Consider the following 9,609-nt stretch of genomic DNA (forward strand, 5'->3'; position numbering starts at 1 on the left):
TAGTGACAGTTCATTAAAATTCAAAAGAAGTATTAATTTTTTTAGTACATTTTATGGTGCTGAGGTGCTGATGCGTAATATAAAAGGGTGACATTGCCAAATTTAAAAAAGATAAAGACTAAGTGATCTGAATGGAAGGGAGAAGTCTTTTTGGCAGGAAACTTACCTATAAATTTATGACATTTAGATATTAGAGCGGAAAGTTGTTAAGGAAATTTCCTAATTATATCATACATTTTCTATTATGTTTCAACTATCCAAGATATACTTATCCAAGAGGATTAAAAACATATGTTGATACAAAAACCTGTATACAAATGTTCCATAATAGCCAAAAAAAAAACCAACACACAACCAAAAACCCAACCTAAGTGCCCAGCGACTGATGAGTGGATAAACAAACTGTGTGTGTCCTCACAGTGGAATGTTGCTGTTGTTAGGTGCCATCCAGTAGGGCCTGACTCTGAGCCACCCTGCCTGCAACAGAACGATCCGGCACCAATCTGACAACCTTTGCTGTTCTTAAGCCCTTTGTTGCAGACCTTGTGTCAATTAATCTCATTGAAGGGCTTCCTTTTTTTTTTTCCCCCTCACTCTCTATTTCACCAAACATGATGTTGTTCTCCCGGTGCTGACCCCTCTTGATAATGTGCCCTACGTATATGAGACAGAATCTCACCATCTGTACTCCTAAGGAATGCTCTCGCTGTACTTCTAAGACAGTTATCTTTGTTCTTTTGCCAGTCCAGTGGTGTATTTTCCATATTTTTTTTCCCAAACCTGCAATTCAAAAGCATCAATTCTTCTTCTATCCTCCTTTTTCATTGACCAACTTGCACTTGCATATTGGGCGACTGAAAAATTCCATGACTCATATTAGACATACCTAAGTTCCTAAAGGGACCTCCTTATTGTTTAGCACTTTAGAGAGATTTTTCTATAGCAGATTTGCCCAGTGCAGTTTTCATTTTATTTGTGTGAGATATTCATGATCTTATTTGGTGATTTCCATATTCTTTTGGATCACTTTGGAATAAGCACAAATATATAGAGTTCTTAGTTTTGTTGGCCATTGAGCTACATCCATTTGTTGAAACATTTCTGGACCTTAGGATTTTTCCCCAATGATCTCAGGGCAGTTTAGCCTTCTTCCCTCATTACCATGGGTTCTTGATCATCTACATCTTCCTGAACTGGCTGAATGTCAGCCAGTTCTTCTTGATTCAGTGACTTTGAGTGTTCATGTTCTTTTGATGCTCTCTGGACCATTCAATATTTTGTCCATAAAATCCTTCAGTGTTACGACTTGAGGCTTGAATTTGTTCTTCCTTTTTGATTTTTTTAATTTATTTTTAATTTTTATTATTTTTATGTGCGTGTACTGTCAAATCATATCTGACTGATACAGGAAGGAGGAGATTGCCCCTCCTTCTCCAGCAGAGCATCTGGTGGATTCGAACTGTGTGCCTTACAGATTGAAGTGCAGCTTCTTGCCATTAGGTCACCAGAGCTCCCTTCTTCCCTTTTGATTTTTTAAACTCTAGTCTTTGTAAATTTCATCTTGGAAATCTCCTGTTCATCTCTCCCAAATCATCATTTCTTCCATTTGTGTTAGCTTCTGTACATTTTAAGAGCAAGTTTCAGAATCTCTTCTGATCTTTGTTTGGGTCTCCTGTTATTTCTTCCTTTTTCCATGTTTTTAATGTCCTTTTATTTTCATCATTTATGATATATCTTTTATGTCATCCCACAACTCACCTGGTATTTGATCATTAGTGTTTAAGACATCAGCTCTTTTTTTGAGGTGGTCACTAAATACAGGTGAAATATACTCAGTCAAATTTTGGCTCTTGTCAACTTGTTTTAATTTGCTTCAGCTTCACCTTGAACTTGCATATGAGCAGTTGATGGTCTGTCTGTTCCACAGTTTGTTCCTGGCCGTATTCTGACAGGTGACATTGAACTTTTCCATCATATCTTTATGCTTTTGAATTGATATAATTACTATATATTCCATCTGGTCACCATTTATGACATAAAAATGCACAAAATATTGATAAATGTACTAAAATGGGTGGACCTTGAAAGCATTATGCTAAGTGAAATAAATCAAAAGGCCACATATTATATGATTCTTTTTCTAAAAAATGTCCAGAATCAGTGAATTTAAATAGAGACAGAAAGCAGATTATTGTTTGTCAGAGCTGAGGGCCTGGGAAGATGGGGAGTGACTGCTAATTAGTTACCATTGAGGATGAAGAAAATACTCTCGAATTCATGGTGATAACTGCATAGCTTTGTGAATGTCTGAAAAACCACTTCATTGAACACTTTAAAGTGTTATAAGTGGTATAGAAATTATCTCAACTTCTAAAAAGTAAAGATTTTAGAAAATGCTTTATGGGTTTTGTTATGTAAATCTTCACCCTTCAAATACATAACTTTTTCTGTAAAACAGAAGAGTAATGCATATTTGTTAAATGGCTAAATAGGATAAAATATTTTAAAAGAAACTTTCTTTCTCAAAAACTATACTAAATGCCTCTCCCCAGAGGTATTCACAGTTTAATTGCTTAGAGTTCATTTTCAAAGCCTCTGAGAAGCATGCATGTATAGGCACACACCAGTTTTCTGTTTTGTTTACAGAAAATAGAAAAGGATTTAATATCTCTGAAAAGAAACCTATTTAGGGCTTCTTATTGGACCAACACTTTTCAGAAATGTTTTCCAAGCTCTTTCTCTATAGACTTGTGGAAAGATGCAGAATTGAATCAGACAGGTGCTGATGGTCGAGGAGAAGAAAGAGACCTAGACTTATTTGTCATAATGTGAAGTGCAAACATGGCAGCAGCTGGAGAGTGGTGCTGGGGAAAACGAACCACCAGGTGTGTGGAGGTTATCCACGAAAGCCTCCAGGGCATCTCTTTCTGGGTTCTTCAGGAACTGGGCTGCAGTAGGATATTTGCAGACTGAGCCACTGAAGAACTTTTATCTCATAAAGGAAAGCTTTCTCTTCCAGGGAACAGATAATGATGAATCTTAACATTTCATAGTTCCTTCTTTGATCGTTTGAAGTATCCTCCCAGAGCCTCACGAAGGGACTTGTACACGCAGACCTAGATATGACCTTGGCCCCGACTAAAGCCAGCCTCTGTCTTTAGCAATTAGAAAGCCTGGCTGTCCTATGGCCCTTGGAATGGAGGTGCTGGGAATCTCATGTGATTCAATTTGTAGGAATTAAATTGTCTGTGAAGGAGTCTACCTTTCTATATAGACTTAGATGTTATCATAGCAAAAATAATGGATTCTTTTAAAATTGAGAAGTTCTTTTTTTTTCCTTCTTTTTGACAAACATTTTATTTCATTTAGAAGCTTTGAAGCTCATGGACTTTGTCATTTGAAGTACTTAAAAATCTAAACTCTAACTTGTAATTCTAGATGGTTGGCGGCAGCTGCAGATTGGAAAGGCGAGGTGTGCTCAGGTTGACTCTGACACCAGCGCTCTTGCACAGAGAACAGAGCTGTGCTGGGGAATTGCTCTCTGCCAGAATGTGCTCTCCTTACAGAGCAATGATGTCACCTGCTAAATGGCAGGAATTGCTATCTGCCTTGTAGAGTTTTGATCAGAGGACATTTACCCATACAGCCTAGAGGTGCTTGCAGATTTGGGTAGAAAGGGGCTTGCCTGTCTTTGCATTTGTAATTTTGTTAGCTCTCAGCTTTTAATTATTTTCTGGGGAGACCCCCCAGGGGAGCAACATAGTAAGGCAAGATCTCACTTGTGGTTAAAAGGAATTCTACCTGCAAGACTTTTTCTTAACCCTGTACTCCCCCTTCTTTCCCTACTGAGACCCTGTGCTACCCCATCTTTCCCTGCTGAGAGGTGGGGGACCACAGCAGTGCTACCTTGTTTTACCAGCTACCCTTTTAAATTCTACCACAAGCTTTCACTTACTGAGCTTTTTCACATGTGTTGAGCTGATTTATAGATACATCCCATGTTTATTTATATTATCTTCTGTCAAGGACCTCTTTAAAGAGCAAGGATGTCAATTTAAATACTAAGGTACATCTGATCTAAACCACAGTATTTCCAGTTGCTTCATATGCATATGAAAGTTAGTCAGTGAATAAGGGTCATCAGAGAAGAATGAATGTCTTTGAACTGTGGTGTTGTGTATACCACGGGCTACCAAAAAAACAAACAAATCTGTCTTGGAAGAAGTGCATCTACAATGCTCCCTAGAACCAAGGATAATGCTTTGCCTCATACACTGCGGGCATGTTATTAGAAGGGGCCAGTCCTTGGAAAACAGATGAGAGACAGGAGGCTTGGAGAAGATGAGCGACATTCCTGTGTAGTCGAGTCTGAGTTTATCAGCTCCAGGGCCTGGGCTCTCCCACTGTATGAGGGTAATGGCATCTCAGGGCATGACAACACCAGCCACACACTTGCTGCAGCCAAAAACGAAGTTGTCCTTGACTCTTCTCTTTCCTTCATACTTCACGTTCCCTCTGTCAGCATCCTCAAGTCTAGATGCTTTGTTTCCAGAGCATCCCCTTAGTCCTGGCCACTCCAGCCCTTGCCTGGAACACTGCAGCAGCCTCTTCAGTTGATGTTTTTCCTTCCATTAGAATCCATCCTTTCCACAGCAATGGAGCAATGTTTTAAACATCTAAATTAGATCATACCCCTTTCTTCTTTTAAACCCTCAGTGACTGCTCAGTTGCAGTTAGAATAAAATCTCACGTTAATGTGGCCCTGTGATTAGACTCTTCCCTCCTGCTCTGTTTGTGTTGTAGCCACCCTGTCCCCCTTTCTGTCTCTCAGATCCACCAAGCCTATTCCAGAGTGCGGTTCCCTGATTCTTGCCTGACTAGATTTTCCCCTCATTTGAGGCTCTGCTTAGGTATCACGTGAAAGAGCCCTTCACTTGTCACCCTATAAAGAAGCACGTCTTCATCCTTACCCCAGCCAAGCCCATTTCCTGAACGTATTGCCTTCACAGTGCTTTTCTGTCTTACCTGCCTTATTCAGAATTTTATCTTTTGTACCAGAAGAGTTCTTAGAAAGAAGTAAGTGCTCAGGAGGTGTTGAATGACTGGCAAACGTGTGCAATTCCTTTATCTAGAAAGTTCTACCCTCTCCCCACTCCACCCTTCCCACCTTCTTTATGTTTTTAACTTAAGCATAACCTTAAGTTTGTACTCAAATATAACTTCATTAGGGAAGCTTCCTACCTTTCATTCTTAGCTTTTACCACATAGTTGTTTAAAAAGTATATCTGCCTCACCAGATTGTAATCTCCATGGGGACAGAGGTAGTTTGCTCATTCCTTGTTCCTAGTGTCCAGAACTTGCATTTATTGAACAGATGGATGGAGGAATGAATCGCTGTGCTTTTCACAGATCTGTTGACTCTTGGAATGTGTGTGCCCTAAAGGACTAAGCAAGAAGTTAATACTTCTCCATTCATAGCATGTGTAATAGAGATAAACTATAGGAATAGGGAAAGAAGCTTTGGTGGCTTAGTGGGATGGGAGTTGCACTGCCAACCCAAAAGTAGTCATTCGAATCCACCAACTGCTCCTCAGAAGAAACATGGGCAAACTCTTCTCTGGGGATTTACAGCCTTAGAAAATCCGCTGGACGGTCAGCTGTGAGTCAGTTCCGACTGGAGGGCACACAATAAAAGCAACAATAACAAAATAGGGGAAACCTTGGGAATCTTCTGCTCACTCAAAGGTAGCCAGCTTCTGCCTCAGATGTTACTTCAATGCTTCTTTTCATGTTTCACTTCTTAACTACTTGTATCTGCTCTTTTGTTGCTTTCCACCAGTACAGCCCAGAAAGAGCGTTCGTCGTCTCCTTTACCAACCATTACCTTTTTTATGATTTAGAAATGTATTTCCCCAGAGCATATTCAATAATCTTTCCCACTGATCTACTGGTGGTGGTTGTTCCCCCACCCCAAGTCTTTCCCCCCATTTAAAAAAACTTTTTTCCGGTGCATCTTAATTTTTTTAAAAAACATTGTTGCACATTTTCCTCCCCCACCTCTTCCAGCCCACCCCACAATGCATCCTTTGTTCCGGATTATTGTCACCATATATCAGCAAATCTTTTAACAGTCAAATCATGAAATCTGATCAAATAAACAAGTACTATTCATACAGCATCCTCATCTTCAGGCCTTTGTAATATTTTTCATTTCCTAAAACCTTGTTCCAGTTGGGCTAAAACTCATTCATCCTTCAGACCCCAAATTAGGAAGCCCATCTTCTGAGAAGCCTTCTGTACCATGCTCTCCCATCTCACGCTGTATACACCCTAGCCATGTACTTAGTAAAACTTTGTTATTGTTATATGTGCCATTGAATTGACTGTGATTGATGTACAGCGACTCTGAAACCTGCCCTATCCTGAACCAGTCTCACTGTCTCTGACACAGCTGCCCCCATTACCCCAGTACTGTGTCATCCAGAGTTTTCCTCTCCTGTGCTGACCCTCTGCCCTACCAAGCATGATGCTCTTCTCCAAGGACTGGTTCCTGCTGGCAGCATGCCCAAAGTATGTGAGATGGAGCCACAAAATCCCTGCCTCCACTTGCAGCTTGTTTTCACCCTCTTCAGGACAGGTCTGTTTGTTCTCCTGGTGATCCATGGTATGTTCAAGACTTCTCCAGCACCACATCTCAAAGATATGGATTCTTCTTCTGCCATCCTTAGTCATTGTCGAAATCCCTGATGCATAGCAAGTAATCATCATGGCCTGGATCAGATGCACCTTAGTCTATAGGCTGATATTGGTGCTTTTTAGCACTCTGGAGAGGTTCTTGGCAGCAGACCTTGTTAACACAATTCATCTTTTGGTTTTCTGACTGCTGGAGCCAAGAGTGTTGATTGTATAGCCAAGCAAGCTGAAATTATTAACAATCTCAATCTCTTCTCCATCTATCTTGATGCTGCCAGTTGGCCCAGTGGTGAGAATCTTTGTCTTCTTGATGTTGAGCTTCAGTCTGTATTGAAGACTGCAGTTCTTGGCTCTCTGCAGCAAATTCCTTAGGTCCTCCTTAGTTTCAGCAAGCAAGATTGTGTCATCTGCATAACGTGGGTGGTTGGGTTTTTTTTATAAAGTAGGTTTTGATGAGTCTTCCTCTAGTCTTGATGCTACACTCCTCATAAAACCCCATTTACTTATTTGTCTTCTGCCCACTGACTCCCTCAATGCAGGGACCATGTCTGTCTCATTGCCCATATTGTCTCTAGTGTCTGGCATGTAAGAATACATGCCTGTTGGTTATGAATGAATCAGAATACCAAATGGACTTAAATAGAAAAGAAACGAGTTACTACTCTGTATTCTGGATTATGGACAGAAGGCCCTTTTGAAATAAAATGCATTACAACAACCACAACAAAATCTGCTTTAGAAGAGTCACTCCTGTGCTTCTGAATATAAGCATTATTTTAAAATATATAATTGAATAAGATCACAAACTTGTGGGAAAGCTGAGGCAGGAGACATGGGTGTTAGCCCCAGCTTTGCTGTGTTGGCCAAATCTCTGAGCCACAGCAGCCTCAGCTACGGAAGGAGAGTAGTCACAGGACTGTGTAGGATCATATGCGACACAGTGTGTGAAATGTTAGCAGCGACACAGGATACATAGAAGGGACATCGGTGAGGATTATTCCAGGGCAACAACAGGACTGAGAGGCTCTCTGGAATATTTTGACCTGGAAATATTGCTTATACCAAGGATGTGGGATTTTTATAAGAAAGGAAACTTAGTGGATATGCAGGTTAAAAGGGATTTTTTGGTGCTGAGGATGAGGCTAAGGAAAAAGGAATGGGAGAAAAGAACCAGGGGGAGAGGGAGTTTCTGAAAAAAAAAAAAAAATCTGTGACATTTTAGAATGGACAGTGGAGCAACTTGAGCTAATCCATAAACCAGGAGGGGCAGCAGATGGCTTGTAGTGTGAATCTTCTGGTAGATTCCAGAGTATCACTTAGGATGTTACCAAACAAAATGACAAATGCAAAACTAAATACACACACATATGTCAGATTTAGACTTTAAGATTGTTCTATTTACATTCATTTAAGCCACCACTTGGTCAAATATTTGGTCAAAATACTTGCATGTTGGTATATAGCTACACCTTCTAGGTACAGCTCCAGTGTATGAAGGAGTCTGAGGATAACAGCCTTAACTTAATATGACCATTGGTAGGATAAAAATTTTGCAGTGAGAAACAATCTGGTCTAATGGCAAAGTAAGCCCTGCACACCAAAACATCTGAGACTGTGACTTTTTTGCTTGATTGGAGGGCACAAAATCTCCACAAAGTTAAAACTCGGCTTAGAAATCAATATTTCTTGGAAAGCAATGTTTTTTGGTTTTTTAAATTTTTAAAAATTTTTTTTAATTACTTTTAATTAAAGTTTACAGAGACTTAGGGTTTCCAGTCATTCATTGTTGCACTTTTCTCTCTACTCATCCTCTCTCCCAATTCATTCTTCTCCTTGAAAAGAAAGAAAAACTCTTTCATTGTTATTCAATCCCTCCTCTCTCAAGTCCACTCCACTATGCAGCATTCACTCTGGACTTCTGTAATGACAAGTATCCCCATTCATATATCCCTTTTATTTATTTTTTTTAAAAGTTTATTATTAATTTCAATGAAAATTTACAGACACTTTGGATTTCCATTTATTCATTGTTGTACTTTTCTCCCCTCCCAACCCTCCCCCCTGGTACACTACCTTCTTGGAAAAGTGTAAGAAAAATTCTTTCATTGTTTTACAATCCCTGCCCCCCAGGTCCACTCCACTATACAACCTTCGCTCTGGACTCCTGTCATGACAAAAATACCTAATAACATATCCCTCTTAAACAGTTTTCTCCCTCATCTGTTTCAGTATACATTATTGAACCCATCTTTCTTAGTCTCTCCCCAACCACAATGTCAGTCCTGTTTTACAACAGTGGCACCATGCAGTATTTGTCCTTTTGTGACTCAGATACTTCACTCAGCATAATGTCCTCCAGGGTCACCCATTTTGTTTTGTTTTCTCTTGTTGAATACCGTCAAGTCACATCCAACTAGAACAGGAGGAGACTGCCCCTCCCTCTCCAGAGGAGCATCTGGTGGACTCAAACTGTGTGCCTTATGGATTGCAGCACAGCTTCTTGCCACTAGGCCACCAGAGCACCTTCAGGGCCACCCATTTTGAATAATATTGCATGAGTTCCTTGTTTTTTAATGCAGCATAGTATTCCATTGTGCGAATATACCACAGCTTCTCTATCCATTCATTCGTTGATGGGCACTTGGGTTGTTTCCGACTCCTTGCTGTTGTGAACAAAGCCTCGATGAACATGGGTGTGCAGGCTTTTCCTCTCTTTAGCAGCCCGCCCCTCTACTTTTCCAAGTACAATGCTCCTTTTCCAAGGACAGGCTTCTCCTGACAGCAGGCCTACAGAAGGTGGGGTAAATTCTCACCCTCCTTGCCTCTTTGGAGCACCCTGGATGTACTTCTGCCAGGACAGATCTGTGTATTCTTTTGGCAGTCCGTGGGATAGGCAACCTTCTTCAATACCTTGAT

At 40.4% G+C, this 9,609-nt stretch overlaps 1 protein-coding gene across 1 annotated transcript in view; it reads left to right on the forward strand.

Moving 5' to 3' along the window:
• VPS53 (vacuolar protein sorting 53 homolog (S. cerevisiae)) overlaps positions 1-9,609 on the forward strand; it is a 172,429-nt gene that overhangs the window by 78,603 nt on the left and 84,217 nt on the right. The gene's annotated exons all lie outside the window — the stretch shown is intronic.

This window comes from Elephantulus edwardii, unplaced genomic scaffold (genome assembly GCF_000299155.1).
Source record: "Elephantulus edwardii isolate Elephantulus edwardi_28Jun2011 unplaced genomic scaffold, EleEdw1.0 scaffold00094, whole genome shotgun sequence".
NCBI lineage: Eukaryota > Metazoa > Chordata > Mammalia > Macroscelidea > Macroscelididae > Elephantulus > Elephantulus edwardii.